This window comes from Macaca mulatta, chromosome 1, assembly GCF_049350105.2.
Source record: "Macaca mulatta isolate MMU2019108-1 chromosome 1, T2T-MMU8v2.0, whole genome shotgun sequence".
NCBI classification, from domain to species: domain Eukaryota; kingdom Metazoa; phylum Chordata; class Mammalia; order Primates; family Cercopithecidae; genus Macaca; species Macaca mulatta.
The window spans coordinates 227,697,426-227,714,594 of NC_133406.1; the positions used below are offsets into that span (position 1 = coordinate 227,697,426).

Here is a 17,169-nt window from a genome sequence, read left to right on the forward strand (position 1 = left end):
AGCAGCAAGGCTGGGGAAGCAAGCGGGGGCAGGTATGGGAGCCCCGAGGTCAGGGGAAAGAAGTAAGTTCCCTAGAAAACTGACCAGAGGGATAGATAGACAGCCTAGTGTCAATAGTGATTTTCTCTGGGTGAAAAGGTGGTTTTATTTTATTTTATTTTTTAAAATAATTAATAGACTTTGGCTGGGTACGGTGGCTCACACCTGTAACCCCAGCACTTTGGGAGGCTGAGGTGGGCAGATCACCTGAGGTCAGGAGATCGAGAGCAGCCTGGCTAACATGGTGAAACCCCATCTCTACTAAAAATACAAAAAAAAAAAAAAAAAAATTAGCTGGGCGTGGTAGCATGCACCTGTAGTTCCAGCTGCTGGGGAGGCTGAGGTGGCAGAATGGCGTGAACCCGGGAGGCGGAGCTTGCAGTGAGCTGAGATTGCGCCACTGCACTCCAGCCTGGGTAACAGAGCAAGATTCTGTCTCAAAATACATAAATAAATAAATAAATAAATAAATAAATAAGCCCGGCGTGGTGGTGGGTGCCTGTAGTCCCAGCTACTCGGGAGGCTGAGGCAGAAGAATAGCGTGAACCCGGGAGGTGGAGCTTGCAGTGAGCTGAGATCGCGCCACTGCATTCCAGCCTGGGTGACAGAGCTAGACTCCGTCTCAAAAAACAAACAAACAAACACAAAAATGAGCCGGGCATGGTGGCGCACACCTGTAATCCCAGCTGCTAGGGAGGCTGAGGCAGGACAATTGCTTGAACCCAGGAATTGGAAGTTGCAGTGAGCCAAGATCGCGCCACTGCACTCCAGACTGGGAAATAGAGCGAGACTCCATCTCAAAACAAACAAACAAAAAACCCCCCAAAAAACAAAAAAACCCAAAAATTATCTGGGCATGGTGGCGCGCACTTGTAATCCCAGCTGGTAGGGAGGCTGAGGCAGGAGAATCGCTTGAACCCAGTATTTGGAAGTTGGAGTGAGCCGAGATCACACTACTGCACCCCAGCCTGGGCAACAGAGTGAGATTCCGTTTCTAAATAAATAAATAAATAATAGACTTTGTTAAGAGCAATTTGAGGTTTATGGAAAATTCAGCAGACAGTAAAGGTTTCCCTTTACTCCTGACCCTGCAATTTCCCCTATTTTAACATCTTACATTAATATGTCACCTCTGTACCGTAAACACCTAAGTACTATCTATAGTATATATACTCTATATATATGCTGTATATATTCATATATATATATTACTATGCCACATACTATTTAGTATATACTAATACATATGCGTATATATATTAGTATGCCACATCTGTACCATATATTGCATAAACCAATGTGACCGTGATTATTCACTGAAGCCCACAGCAAGTTTACATGAGGGTCCACTCTGTGTTGCATATTCCATGGGTTTTGACAAGTGGATTATGTCATGTCATCCTTCCCAATCATAGAATCACACAGAATAGTTTTACTGCCCCTAAAAATCTCTGTGTCCCGCTCATTCATTCCTCTCCCCTCCCTCCTCAACCCCTGGTGACCACTGATCTTTTCGCTGCCTCTAGCTTTGCCTTTTCCAGAATGTCGTATCATTTAAAATTGCTCTTTCGTATGCCTGCTGGCGTTCACTTTATAACCTTTTATTTTAGTATAACACTGTAAACCAAAAGGTATCTGAGACAGGTCTCAGTGAATTTAGAAAGTGTATTTTAGCAAGGTTCAGGATGTGTCTGTGACACAGCCTCAGGATGTCCTGACGACATGGGCCTAAGGTGGTCGGGGCATAGCTTGGTTTTATACATTTTAGGAAGACATGAGACATCAGTCAATACATGTTAGATGTACACTGGTTCAGTCTGGAAAGGTGGGACAATTTGAAGTGGGGAGGGGGCCTCCAGGAGACAAACAGTTTCATTCTTTCAAGTTTCTGATTAGTCTTTTGCTGAATGCACAATTTATAGGAATAGTCACTTATGCCACAGTCTGTCTGAGTGAAAGAGTAGGTTAAAGGAAGCAATCAGATGGGCATTTGTCTCATATGAACAGAGAGATGACTCTGAGCTCTACCTGCCCTTTGTCCACAGAGAATTTTGTTGTGGGCAAATTGTGAGGGAGGTATGTAGCTTTTTTCTTTTCTTTTTAAATCTCGTAGCTTTTTTTTTTTTTTTTTTTTCCGAGACAGAGTCTCACTCTGTCGCCCAGGCTGCAGTGCAGTGGCATGATCTCAGCTCCCTGCAACCTCTGCCTCTCAGGTTCAAGTGATTCTCCTGCTTCAGCTTCCCAAGTAGCCAGGATTATAGGCATGTGCTACCATGCCTGGCTAATTTTTGTATTTTTAGTAGAGACGGGGTTTCTCCGTGCTGGCCAGGCTGATCTCCAACTCCTGCCCTCAGGTAATCCGCCTGCTTCGGCCTCCCAAAGTGCTGGGATTATAGGCATGAGCCACCGAGCCCGGCCAATCTTTGTAGCTATCTTATTTAGGAACAGAATGGGAGGCAGGTTCGCCCTACACAGTTCCCAGCTTGACTTTTCCCTTTGGCTTAGTGATTTGGGTGAGATTTATTTTTCTTTCACAATACACATACGGAAAGCGTGCATACCTCCTGCAGGCAACCTCCCGTGGGTCGCACTGTGGTCTGGAAGGCCGCACACAGCTCCAGTCCTGCTGCCTCTCTGCCTTACATAACTGCCCGCTCTCCTTATCTCTTCAGGCTGGGGCCGTAAGACCACCCCGCCCACTGGCCTGAGCCCTGGGGTACCGCAGTATCCCTGTTGACTTTCTAAATCCAGTACACACCTTTGTAACCAGCCCCTTTGTTAGACTCTGTTCAAATAATCCTGTTTGAGTGGGCCATGCCGGGATCCTGACAAAGGAAGCAAATTCCTGTAGATTTCTGAGCAAGGAGCAACGGAAAAGGATGCTCTGGGTTGAATTGTGTCTCCCTGTCACCCCCAAGTTCATACATGGAAGTCTTAACCCTAAATACTTCAGAATGTGACCTGATCCTATTTCTGTTGTTTAGAAATAGGATCATCCGGCCAGGCGCGGTGGCTCATGCCTGTGATCCCAGCACTTTGGGAGGCGGAGGTGGGTGGATCACTTGAGGTCAGGAGTTTGAGACCAGCTTGGCCAACATGGTGAAACCCCATCTCTACTAAAAGTACAAAAATTAGCCGGGTGTGGTGGCGGGCACCTGTAATCCCGGCTACTTGGGAGGTGGAGGCAGGAGAATTGCTTGAACTTGGGAGGCGGAGGTTGCATAGTGAGCTGAGATCATGCCACTGCACTCCAGCCTGGGCAATAGAGTGAGACTAGTGAGACTCTGTCTCAAAAAAGCAAACAAACAAACAAAAAATGCAATAGGATCACCGTTGCAGATGTTAGTCTGAACTCAGTATGACTGGTATCCTTATAAAAAGGGGCAATTTGGACAGACATAGCGACCGACACGCACACCGGGAGAATGCCATGTGAAGAGGAAGGCAGAGGTGGAGGTGTTATACCTACAAACTAAGGAAAGCCGAAGATTCCCAGCAAACCACCGGAGCCAGTGGGGAGGCCGGGAACAGATTCTTCCTACAGCCCTTGGAGGGAACCAGCGCTGCCGATGCCTTCATCTCAGATGTTCAACCTGCAGAATTCTGAGACAAGCATTTCTGTTGTATAAGCCACCCAGTTGGTGGTATTGCATTGCAGCCACCCCAGGAGACACCTGCAGGGTATAATGCTAACAGCTCATGTATCAGAGGCAGGGAGTGGTTTACAGCTTCCAGAATGGGTCCAGCCCTCAGGGTTTGTTTGTTTGTTTGTTTGTTTTTTGAGACAGAGTCTTGCTTCCTCACCCAGGCTGGAGTGCAGTGGCACAATTTTGGCTCACTGCAACCTCCGCCTCCCAGGTTCAAGGGATTCTCCTGCCTCAGCCTTCCGAATAGCTGAGACTATAGGCGCGCACCACCACACCTGGCTAATTTTTATATTTTTAGTAGAGACATGGTTTCACCATGTTCGGGCTGGTCTTGAACTCCTGATCTTGTGATCTGCCCACGTTGGCCTCCCAAAGTGCTGGGATTACAGATGTGAGCCACCATGCCCTGCCTCTCAGCCCTCAGATTTTATAATATCCAAATAAGTTGCTTTACTTGGTTTGCATGTGAGGAAATAAGCACTAAAACACAAACTGGGCTCTTTTTTTATTTTTATTTTTTGGTTGGGGGTCCTCTCTGCTTCCTGCCCCGGGGCAGGCTCCTCCCCTGGCTTCATTTTGTCAATTATCTGCTCGATTCCAGGCGCTGAGCTGAAAACTCTTGGGCTGCGTGGCCTGATAGAAATAGAATGCAAGCTGCAGAGATAATTCCAGATGTTCCAGCAGCCATATTTAAAACAGAAAAATGAGCAGATGAGATGATCTTGGATATTTTATTTAATCCAGCATATCCAAAATGTCTTTTTGTGTGTATATGTGATGGAGTTTTGCACTGTTGTTGCCCAGGCTGGAGTGCAGTGGTGCAATTTCGTCTCATGGCAACCTCTGCCTCCAGGCTTCAAGCGATTCTCCTGCCTCAGCCTCCTGAGTAGCTGGGATTACAGGCAAGTGCCACCACACCCAGCTAATTTTGTAGTTTTAGTAGAGACGGGGTTTCTCTGTATTGGTCAGGCTGGTCTCAGGTGATCTGCCCTTCTCGGCCTCCCAAAGTGCTGGGATTACAGGCATCAGCCACCATGCTCGGCCCAAAATGTCATTTCAACTTGTAATCAATAGAAAAATTAATCATGAGCTATTTTTCCTTTTTTTTCATATGAAGTCTTCAGAATCACTCCAGTTTATGTGGAGCAATTCCCCCAGAGAGGAAACCAAGGTGGTCACCAGCCAAGAAGTGGCAGAGCTGAGGTGTGACTCCAGGATCTTTGTTGCTAACCATTTTGTGGCCCCTGAAATCTCACGTCAGAAACTAGAGTCTCTTAGCCACGAGCTTCCACTCTTGCTTCAGGCTAAGAACCAAACTCAGTGCGTCTTTCTGAGTTAGAACCTTGACTTGGAGGGAGGTAAATCAAAGGTAACTTGACCATATTAGTGGAAACCCGAGTGGATTAAACACGTGTTAAAAACAAATTTGACTTCTACCTTCTATGAGAGCTTTTTCTGGAGCAGTGACCCCTCCCTGCTTGTCAGATATCAAGTCATGTTCCTCCTCGGCTCAGAGCTCTCCAGGGGCTCCCATATCGTGAAGAGCAGAAGTAAAAGTCCTTCCAGCGGCTCACAAGGCCTCCTGTAATCTGTCCTCCTCCTAGTTCCTTTCTGATCAAATTTCTTGCTCTTCTCCCTTCATTCACGCTGGCCTGGGCACCCCAGATTCCTTGTCATTCCTGAAGCTCATCAGGTACTTCCTTACCTCAGGGCCTTTGCACCTGCTACTTCCTCTGCCAGGATGACCTCCCTCTGGGTGTCAGCATGACTAGGCCCCTCCCTCCTCTCAGACCCTTTCTCAAATGCCACCTTATCCCTGAGCCGCAGCCCCATTGCACCCTGTACCCCACTGCCTCTGGCTCTCCTTCCCTGTCCCCCTGCTCCTCTTCTTCCTGTTGCACCAGTCCCTATGGGTCATATTATACATTTTACTCATTTACCCATCATCTGTTTCACTTAGTTATAGCCACAAGAGCATGGCCTTGTCTGTTCTGTTCAGTGTTTTAGCCACGGTGCTAGGACCACGCTTGCAGGTGTTCCATACGTATGCGTTGAAGGGATGAATGACATGGTGGGTGGATGCTGAGCCAAGGCAAAGGGAGGAGAAATGGAGAGGAATAGGCCTCCAGAACTGTCCCTTGCTGAGAGAAGCCAGTATGGTCAACTGGTTCTTGCTGGAGTGTTAGCAACTTGAGGCTTAAGCAGAGATAAATGCAGTCAAGACAGAAGGGGGCTGAGTGAGGTGGCTCACGCCTGTAATCCCAGCACTTGGGAGCCTGAGGCGGGAGGATTGCTTGAGCCCAGGAGTTTGAGACCAGCCTAGGAAACATAGTGAAACCCCATCTCTACAAAACAAAATTTTAAAAAATAGCTAGGTTTGGTGGCACACACCTGTAGTCCCAGCTACTTGGGAAGCTGAGGCAAGAGGATCACTTGAGGCCAGGATTGTTTGAGGTTACAGTGAGCTAGGATCTTGACACTGCACCCCAGCCTGGGTGACAGAACGAGACTCTCTCTTTCTCTTTCCCTCTCTCCATTATATATATATATATTATATATAATATATGTATATATAATCATATGTAATTTATACATATGATATATAATGTATATATTATATATTATATATATTATATATAATATTATATATAATATTATATATAATATATATAATATTATATATAATATTATATATAATATATATAATATTATATATAATATTATATATATATATCTGATAAGCACTGTTGATCATTGAGGCATGAGTTTGTATAGACTCTCAGACATGGTGATGCTTGGATAGGGGTGTTCGGAGAGTAGGAAGGTTGAGGCCCCCAGACCCCTTCTAATCACAATTTGTAAGCCGTTACCTGGGTTTCCAGTTCATTATAAAATGTCAGACACTCTTTGTATTCGGAGAGTAAGACTGTGCTGATACAGGACAATTGATGTTCAACTCTCAAGAGTAGAGACTTGGAAGAACATAATGCCTGTCTACAGGCGCCTGAGGGGCTGTCACTGAACACTGGAGACTTGTTCTGACCTCAGAAGATGGGCCCATGATTGGGAGCTACAGGGAAACAGAATTCGATGTACCATAATGAGAACTGTCTAACCGCATTAGGGCTCTGAAAATGGGCTGCCTTTGGGAGGTAATGAGGCTGCCATCACTAGGGGCATTCGAGCAGAGTCCAGATGACCACTTTTTAGTGGTGCTGCAAGGAGCATCACATATCAGGTGGGATTTCTGCCCAGGGTGCTTGAGTCCTGTGATTCTTTCTGGGGTTCCTATTCTGGTTCTGCTGGCCAAAGGAGTAGGTCTTGAAGGAGGGTCCAGAGTGCTTATAAACCAGTGACTGTGCCTCCTTTGATACCCAGAGCAGTCACTCCTCTTCCCTCCCTCCCCGTCTCCACCACGTTCCTTTCTGAACCTAAATAGACAGAGCCCTTAAGCCTGCAGCAGAGGACATGCAAAGCTCCCAGCCTCTTGCACGTCTCAGGTCTCATTCTGCTCACACCGGATCCTTGTCAGAAATTAGATCACCCACCAGCAACCAGAATCGGCTTCTAAATATGTATCACGTACATCTAGTTTATGTTCAGCTACCCTTGAGCCAGAATACTGACCTTCTACAGCTCTTCCTGTGGACCTGTGCAGCCTGGGCTCCCAGACACACTGGGGCTATCCCACCGTGTATGTCACCAGCTCATCCTCATTCTTTCCTTCATGAATATTTGTCTTGCGTCTGCTCCATGCTTCAGAGAGACTGGTTCCAGGATCTTTGTCCCTGATTCTTCTGTGGTCTCAAATCGCATAGCAGAAACTTGTATCCCTACCCCCTTGTGTCCATGGCTCCTGCTTTAGGCTGAGAGCCAAACTTAGCTTCCCTGCTTCAGAACCTGGCCTCGTAGGGGCTAAACCAAAGGTGACCTGAACATATAAGCAGAAACCAGAGCAGACCAAACACCTGCCGAAAGCAAATTTAAGTCCAGCTGCCTAGGACATAGCGAGGCTGACCATGGCTCTGCCCTCGTGGAGCCAACATTCCAGAAGACACATGTGTAGACTGTAGGGTCACGTAACCTGCCTTTCTTCATTTTCAGGTAGGAAACCACAGCTCAGAGAGACCAAGTGACTTGCACAAAGTCACACAGCGAACTAGTGAGAAGCCGAGGCAAGAGCCAAGCCCCCCAGTTCCTGGTTCAGCACTGCTCCCCTCATATTGCATGGCACCCCTTAGAGGGGGATAGATACATCACAGTGGCTAGGAACACAGACTTTTGATTTCGATCCACCATCGTTTAAATTCAGTGCCTTTATTTACCAGCTGTGTGAGCCTGGGCAAACTGCTTCACCGCTATGTGCTTCAGTTTTCTAATGTATAAAAAGTGGACAAAAATAGTCACAAGGCCGGGTGCAGTGGCTCACGCCTGTAATCCCAGCACTTTGGAAACCAAAGTTTGGGAGGCCGAGGTGGGCGGATTACGAGGTCAGGAGATGGAGACCATCCTGGCTAACACAGTGAAACCCCGTGTTACAAAAAAATTAGCCCGGCGTAGTGGCTACAAAAAATACAAAAAAATTAGCTCGGCGTAGTGGCTAGCGCCTATAGTCCCAACTACTTGGGAGGCTGAGGCAGGAGAATGGCGTGAACCCAGGAGGCGGAGCTTGCAGTGAGCCGAGATTGCGCCACTGCACTCCAGCCTGGGCGACAGAGCGAGACTCCGTCTCAAAAAAAAAAAAAAATTCACAAATCTACCATGAGGGCCAGAGAGAGAATCCCTGTCAAAAGCCTACCACATTATATAGCAAGGAAGAAATGAAAAATAAATAAATAAATAAAGTCTAGCACAGTGCCTGGCACACAGAGCACATCAATGCCACTGTTATTGTCACTGCAGTCAGTCAGTGTTAACACTCAAAGGACCCAGTTCCTGAGGCTCACACTGAGCCACAGATGTGTCTCAATGACGAACTGCTGAACATGGGTGGAACTGAGAGTGCGGATACCTGGCTCCTGGGCTCAGCTCTGCCACTGACTCACTGTGTGACCTAGGGGTACGTGTGAGTTTCTTATTACTGCTGGAACAAACGACCACGTTGTAGGGCTTCTAATGACACAAATCTGTTATCTTCCAGTTCTGGAGGTCAGATGTCCAAAATGCGTCTTTTTTTTTCTTTTTTTTTTTTTTGAGATGGAGTCTCCCTCTGTTGCCCAGGCTGGAGTGCAGTGGCGCCATCTCAGCTCACTGCAACCTCTGCCTCCTGGGTTCAAGTGATTCTCCTGCCTCAACTTCCCGATTAGCTGGGATTACAGGAGCGCGCCACCACGCCTAGCTAATTTTTGTATTTTTAGTAGATACGGGGTTTCACCATGTTGGGCAGGCTGGTCTTGAAGTCCTGACCTTGTGGTCTACCCACCTCAGCCTCCCAAAATGCAGGGATTACAGGCATGAGCCACTGTGCCCAGCCCAAAATGTGTCTTACAGGCTAAAATCACAATGTCTGTGTCCTTTTGCCTTTCCAGGTTACAGGGTGCCGGCACCCCCCGGCTCTTGGGCACCTCCCCGTGACCTCTCTTTACATCGGCATATCTCTTTCTCCCACTCTGATCCTCCTGCCTCCCTCTTATAAGGACCCTCGTGATTCTATCAGGACTGCCTGCAAATCCAGGATCATCCCCCAATCCCAAGAACCTTAATCTAATCACATTGGCAAAGCCTCTTCTGCCTTGCAAGGCAGCATATTCACAGATTCTGAGGATTAGCATGTGGACGACTTAGAGGGTCGGTCTGTATCTCCTCCAGGGAAGTAACCTCACTGCTGTGTCCCCACCTGTGACAGTAGAAGGTCAGATAATGGTGACGTCTCCTCCACCTGTGTAGCTCATTTCTCATGAACCTCCCCTTGTCCACCCCAAAGGCCCCACCTCGAGGTCACTTCCCCTACCACAACTCTGGCCCTGGTGACAGCAGTTGCTGCAGTATTGAACCCCGCTAAGACCACCAGGTGCAGATATCTGCTGCTGGGAACCTAGGTCTACCATGGCCCTTGCTGCTAGAAAAATTACATATACAGAAACAAAACAAAAAAAAAAAGCAACTTGATTTCCGACTTGCCAGGAAAATCGGAATTACTTTTATTGGTAAATAGTTTTGCAGCTATTTGAAGCGTAGAGAGCACTTCGTGATCTGAGGCTGAGATGCTGGCATTCACAGGAAGATATCCCTGGAGTAACTCACACACAGCACAGACACAGAGGGAGAATCCCCATCCCAGGGACAGCGTGGCTCCCAGGGAACTCCCAAGAGACACAGGCCTCACGTGGTCAGAGGTTAGGCCTGGGTCAGAGGAGAGAGGGGAGTGGCAGAGCAGAGATGCGTTACATCTTTGTGATACAATTGTGAACGCTATGTTATGTTGGCTTGAGATCTGCTGGGTCTACAGAGGCGCCAGTCAAACAGGTCCTGGATGAGTAAGAGAAGAATTCATAGAGTTTCAGGGCTGGGTAATAGTATGTTTTTTAAAAGTGCCCCCCCGCTTTTTTTTTTTTTTTTTTGAGATGAAGTCTCGCTCTGTCGACCAGGCTGGAGTGCAGTGGTGCGATGTCTGCTCACTGCAACCTCCACCTTTCAGGTTCAAGCGATTCTCCTGCCTCAGCCTCCCGAACAGCTGGGATTACAGGCACCTGCCACTACCACGCCCGGCTAATTTTTGTATTTTTAGTAGAGATGGGGTTTCGCCATGTTGGCCAGGCTGGTCTTAAACTCCTGACTTCAGGTGATCCACCTGCCTCAGCCTCCCAAAGTGCTGGGATTACAAGCGTGAGCCACCGCACCCGGCCAAAAGTGCTTTTTTTAAGAATGAAAATTTTCTCTATTTTTTACATTATATTTTTCCTCCTATTAAATGTAAAAACAACATATTGTCTATCCATGAAATGGATTATTGTGCAGCCTTAAAAAGCAAGGGAATTCTGACATGTACTACAACATGGATGAACCTTGAGGACATTATTCTACGTGAAATTAATCACAAAAGGACAAATATTGTATGATTTCACTTCTATGCAGTACCTAGAATAGTCAAACTCATAGAAGAGAAAGTAGAATAATATTTGCCTGTGCCTGGGAGGAGGGGGAATGGGGAGTTAGTGTTTAATGTGGACAGACTTTCAGTTTGGGAAGGTGGAAGGAGTTCTGGAGGTGGATGGTGGTGATGATTGCACAACGATGTGAATGTAACAACGCTAGAGAAACTCTCCACCTGAAAATGGCTAAGATTTGGCTGGGCGCTGGGGCTCACGCCTGTAATCCCAGCACTTTAGGAGGCTGAGGTGGGTGGATCACCTGAGGTCAGGAGTTCGAGACCAGCCTGGCCAGCATGATGAAACCCCGTCTCTGCTAAAAATACAAAAATTAGCTGGGCATGGTGGCACACACCTGTAATCTCAGCTACTCTGGAGGCTGAGGCAGGAGAATCACTTGAACCTGGGAGGCAGAGGTTGCAGTGAGCCGAGATGTCACCACTGCACTCCAACCTGAGTGACAGGGCGAGACTCCGTCTAAAAAAAAAAAAAAAGAAAATAGCTAAGATTTAAATATATCATCTTAGCCATTTTCAAGTGGACAGTTTGTTTCTCTAGCATGAAGCTACCTTCACATTGTTGTGTTATAAATTTTACCACAATTAAAATTATTTTGGGGGCCGGGCATGGTGGCTCATGCCTATAATCCCAGCACTTTGAGAGGCCGAGGCGGGCAGTTCACGAGGTCAGGAGATCGAGACCATCCTGGTTAACACGGCGAAACCCTGTCTCTACTAAAAATACAAAAAATTAGCCGGGCGTGGTGGCAGGTGCTTGTAGTCCCAGCTACTCTTGAGGCTGAGGCAGGAGAATGGCGTGAACCCGGGAGGCGGAGCTTGCAGGGAGCCGAGATTGCGCCACTGCACTGCAGCCTGGGCGACAGAGCAAGACTCTGTCTCAACAACAACAACAACAAAAATTTGTTTTGGCCAACCTGGGCAACATGGCTAAACCCTGTCTCTACAAATAAATACAAAAAATTAGCCAGGAGTCACACATGACTGTCATCCCAGTCACTCAGGAGGCTGAGGTGGGAGGATCGCCTGAGCCCAAGAGGTTGAGGCTGCAGTGAGCTGAGATCATGCCACTGCACTCCAGCCTGGGCGACAGAGTAAGACCCTGTCTAAAAAATGAAAAATAAAAATTTTTGAACTGGGTTTAAAAAATACCCCAAGGCAGGGCATCTCACACTCAGCACAGCTGCTGTGTGAGTGAGGCTGGCTACTTCTGTGTTGTGGGTGCTGTCTTGTGCAGTATGGGATGTTCCATGGCATCCTTGTCTTCCACCTTCCAGATGCTACTGGTGCCCCACCCAGGGTGACAACCAAAAATGTCTCCAGACATCGACAAATCCCCCTGATGGGCAAGATCACCCCCAGCGGAGAACCAATGCCCTGAAGGGTTGTTGGACAAAGGGGTTGAATGGTAACTGGGAAGTACTCATTGTAGTTCCTGATAAATAGCAGGAGTTTCTAGAAATGTTACTTCCCATTAGGATGCCTGCTTGACAGTGTCATGGGAGGGGACACACACCCCTGCATATCCTGAGACACATAACACGTCTCTGCTTCCAGCGTGCCGGTGAGCCCACCATTACAGATGAACTTGGGACCATGGAGACTTTAGAAGGGCAGGCCTGGGAGGGAGCCACAGTGGGTGCCTGACCATCCAGAGGCCGTGTGGAGCTCTGAGCACCATGACAGCCTATGGGAGGTACGAGACTCATGGACCATTCCTGGATTTCCTCACACTGCCTAACCAGAAGGTTCTCTCTAACCAGATCATCTGTAGTCACCAGACACAGGTTAGTTCCCTAGTACTCAGCCTAGGGCTCAACTCATAGGAAGTGTTTATTTTGGATGATGGAGCGGGTGGGGGTGGGGGTGGACATGGGGAGGTGATGGGAGCAGCAGTGGCAGGGATGGTCGAGATGACAGGGGTGATTGTGACATCAGTGGGAATAGTGGAAACTCTTGCTTCCTTCCCAAGAATATAATTATCTATAAGGCCAGGTGCAGTGGCTCATGCCTATAATCCCAGCACTTTAGGAGGTCGAGGCAGGCAGATCACTTGAGGTCAGGAGTTCAAGGCCAGCCGGGCCAACATGGTGAAACCCCATCTCTACTAAAAATACAAAAATTAGCCAGGCATGGTGGCAGGTGCCTGTAATTCCAGCTACTCAGGAGGCTGAGGCAGGAGAATGGCTTTAACCCGAGAGGCAGAGGTTACGGTGAGTAAAGGTTGCACCAATGCATGCCAGCCTGGGCGACAGAGCGAGACTCTGTCTCAAAAACAAACAAACAAAGAAAATTCTATGATCATCCTCTGCTCCTTTATTACCAGGGGAAGGACAGATTATAAAAATCACATGAACAGTCAGTCGGTTTTCCTCGCTTATGTGTGTGACTGATGTCAGGGTTTTAAGATGAGGGGTGGGACTCAGGCTAGTGTGTGGCATTCAGACACAGGTCACACCCCTGGTGCAGGGTCCCCGTTACCGCACTGCCCCTTCTACAGGACACACTCTGTGGAGCCAGGATAAGCCAGGGTGAACCCTTGACCCAAAGCTGCAGATGCAGCTTCCTCTTAGCAAAATCAGCTTATTACTCAATCAGACGAAGTGTCTGCGGTGGAGGCGAGATGGGAGTTTAATTGGGAATTTTTGCCCGATGCCACTGTCGATATTTAATGAAAGTGGTGGTGGAGAACACAGGTCAGCACTATCAGAAATTAGAGCTGGTGTTCCTGGCACCCGTGTCCCCAGGAGAGGAGCAAGCCCTGCGGTCCCCTCTCAGCTGCCTCCTTACGAATAATATTTTTCTGCGGCTTGAAGCAGCTGCAGCAGCGACCGTAGCACGTGCAGCTTCCCCAGATGCTCAGGGCGAATTAAGGACCTGGTGCCTGGGCAGAGCACTACACAGGGAGTCAGGAGACCTGGGTTCCAGTCTAGACTCCAAGTGACCTTAGACAAATTGCCCAAGTTCTCTGGGCCTCTCATCTGTAAAATAAGGGAGAGGGGTAGGGAGGGAGGGGAAGTGAGAGATACCAAAGGTGGCCTCAGATCCTCTATGATACTGTGAAACCAAGGCTGGCTGTGGCCTGAAAGGCCAAAAAGCCGCTGTTATTTCCTGGGCCTTTGGGATTGGAGTTCCTGGAGGCTGGCAGGGAGGGCAGGGGAAGGTATTCTACCAGCATAGGCTGGGCTCTCTTAGCCAGGGAGGGAAGGCAGAAGAGAGTGACGGGGAGTAGTAAGCTCTTGCCAAGAGCAGAGGGACCAATGCCCAGTGGTCCCTGGAGAACCTTCCATGTTGGTCCTTCCTCTAGGCCATGGGAGGAAGAACCTGCCTTCCCTGAAGTTGTAGCTGCAGTAATGGCTGCAGGATATTTTATTGTGTAGATGAGCCACGATTTACTCAGTCCTGGGAGGTTTCCAGTTTTCTCTCCTAGAAGCAATGCTGCTGTGAACAGCCTTGCCCACATTCTTCATGATTTCCCCAAGACACATTCCCACAAGTTGAAGTTTGTGGAAATGGGTGGGGTTGGGTGGGCTGGATCCACCGTATTTCTCTCCAATTCCCCCTTTGCACGACGGCCTCTCACCTTGGGAAGACTTGCAAAGCTCATGTCACAGCTCCTGGGCAGGCAGTTCACAGAAGGACACATCCAAGTTTCCACTAAGCACGTAATACAACGTTCAGCTCTCCTGATAACCAGATAAATGCAAACCAAATCAACAATATACCCTTTCATGGCTTATCAGATTGATAAAGATGAAAGAGTGACAAAATCCAGTGTTGGCACAAGTTCAAGGACTCACCCACAACCTTCAACTTGTGGGAATGTATCTTAGGGAAATAATTAAGAATGTGTTCAGCGGCCGGGCGCGGTGGCTCAAGCCTGTAATCCCAGCACTTTGGGAGGCCGAGACGGGCGGATCACGAGGTCAGGAGATCGAGACCATCCTGGTTAACATGGTGAAACCCCGTCTCTACTAAAAAAAAAAAAAATACAAAAAACTAGCCGGGCGAGGTGGCGGATGCCTGTAGTCCCAGCTACTCGGGAGGCTGAGGCAGGAGAATGGCGTGAACCCGGGAGGCGGAGCTTGCAGTGAGCTGAGATCCGGCCACTGCACTCCAGCCTGGGTGACAGCGCGAGACTCCGTCTCAAAAAAAAAAAAAAAAAAAAAAAAGAATGTGTTCAGCCAGGCACGGTGGCTCATGCCTGTAATCCCAGCACTTTGGGAGGCCGAGGCAGGCGGATCATGAGGTCAGGAGTTCAAGACCAGCCTGGCCAACATGGTAAAACCCCGTCTCTACTAAATATACAAAAATTAGCCAGGCATGGTGGCAAGTGCCTGTAATTCCAGCTGCTCAGGAGCTGAGGCAGGAGAATTGCTTGAACCCGGGAGGCGGAGGTTGCAGTGAGCTGAGATCCCACCACCACTGCACTCCAGCCTAGGTGACAGAGCAGGACTCCGTCTCAGAAAAAAGAAAAAAAATGTGTGCAAGGCTGTTCATAGCAGCATTAGTTCTAAGAGAGAAAACTGGAAACATCCTGGGGTTGGGTAAGTAAATCATGGCTCATCTACACAGTAAAATACCCTGCAGCCATTAAAAATGATATAATTATATTTGTTGAATGGAAAGATGTTCCCAGTATGGTTATCCGACAGAGTGGTGGAGTATATTTCTACTTGGTAGTTTTATGTACATACATACACACACCACACACACACACACACACACACACACACACACACAGTCTAGAAAGGTATAAGCCAAGTGTTAACTGTTTTTTTTTTAATTCTACCTTCTCTTTGATTGTTTTTATTGTCTCAGTATATATGTGAGCTTTGCCTAATAAGTGGAGTTAGGAAAACAAAAATATATTTTTAATGACAAAAAGTGCTTACCAGAGCCTGTTGTTAATCTGAGTTACGCAGTTCCCAGGAGGCCAGACGAGGGGAAAGGCCCTGAGAGATCCTCTGGCTGCAGGCCTGTTTGTTGGCAAGGGGCCGGTCCGGTGCAAGAGATTAATCTCAGTCTAACATCCGCTGTGTCACTGTCTATTTCTGGAGAATGGCAGCTCCTCACCCTCTCCAGCTCAGGTGTCAGCTGCTGGGGAGAAGGCATCACTCAAGGGGAGGGAGTCCAGACAGGTGGTGACAGGCAGGCCACCGAGCCGCCCTGCACAAGGGAGATGCCTGTCTCTTCTGAATGTGCCCTGGAAGAGAAGGAAGTCGTGGTTATAAGGGGAGGGTGCTGCGGACCCTGTTCTGCCTAGGCCGGAATGAGATGGAGCCCACTTTGGTTTCAGTGGGTTGGAGGTAGACCCATCACAAGACGAAAGGTAGGAGGTCAACTTCCCACTAGTTGAGCCTGCCCATTGTGGGGAGGTGAGCCGCGTGACTCCCGCTGCCTGCCGAAGCCCTCGTGTTTTATAGAACAGCAGGACCCAGTTAAATGATCTGTGGCTGTGGGACAAAGGCTGACAGTTAGGACAGGAGCCCAACTCGTTCTTGAATTCCATTGTCCTAGAATCCATCGGTTGGGTGTCTTGAGCATAAACAGAAGCCAACTCTGTCTAATGTAGGGAGGGAAGGAATTTGTTGCAGGGATGTCAGATAGTTCACAGAACTGAAAAGAAGCCTGGAGAGGCAGGCTCAGAAGAGAATGGGGTAGCTCTGCAGGTGGAGAACGCAGAACGAATGGACAGTTTCTCCAGGGCGGGGCTGCTGGCTGGACTGAACGGGTTCCAGCCTTCTATTCAGTCAATCCACCCAAGACTCAGTGTCCTGGGACGGACAGACTCTGGCTCAGTGTGGGTTGGGTACCAACCTCTATGCCAGGAGAGGGCCACACATTTTAAGAAAGTTAAGCTAGGTGCAGTGGCTCACACCTGTAATCCCAGCACTTTAGGAGGTTGAGGCAGGTGGATCACTTGAGTCTGGGAGTTCAAGACCAGCCTGGGCAACATGGCGAAATCTCGTCTCTACTAAAAATACAAAAATTAGCCCGGTGTGGTTGCGCGTGCCTGTAGCCCCAGTTACTTGAGAGGCTGAGGTGGGAAGATTGGTTGAACCCAGGAGGTGGAGGTTGCAGTGAGCCATGACCATGCCGCTGCACTCCAGCCTGGGTGACAGAGTGAGACCCTGTCTCAAAAAAAAGAAAAAGAAAGAAAGAAAGAAAGATGGAAGGAAGGAAGGAAGGAAAGGAAGGAAGGAAGGGCACCAAGACATATTTAATGGGTGAGAAGTGATTGCCCCAAAAGAAGCTGGGAATTTGCCTCAGGAGAGATGAAGGGGGAGAAGCCAGGGGGCAACAGGTGGCTATGAAATATGTGATACCTATAGTGGGTTGAACTGCATCCCCTGAAAAGGCTTGTCCAAGCCCTAA

The 17,169-nt window shown here is 48.3% G+C and overlaps 1 protein-coding gene and 1 long non-coding RNA gene across 2 annotated transcripts in view; one reads left to right on the forward strand and one right to left on the reverse strand.

The window, feature by feature from the left end:
* LRRC38 (leucine rich repeat containing 38) overlaps positions 1-17,169 on the forward strand; it is a 42,710-nt gene that overhangs the window by 12,544 nt on the left and 12,997 nt on the right. The gene's annotated exons all lie outside the window — the stretch shown is intronic.
* LOC106993240 (uncharacterized) lies at positions 10,019-16,187 on the reverse strand. Its single transcript, XR_001439435.3, has 3 exons — positions 15,687-16,187; positions 14,375-14,477; positions 10,019-10,154 (listed from the first exon to the last, which is right to left on the reverse strand). It is a non-coding gene; the product is annotated as an uncharacterized LOC106993240 (long non-coding RNA).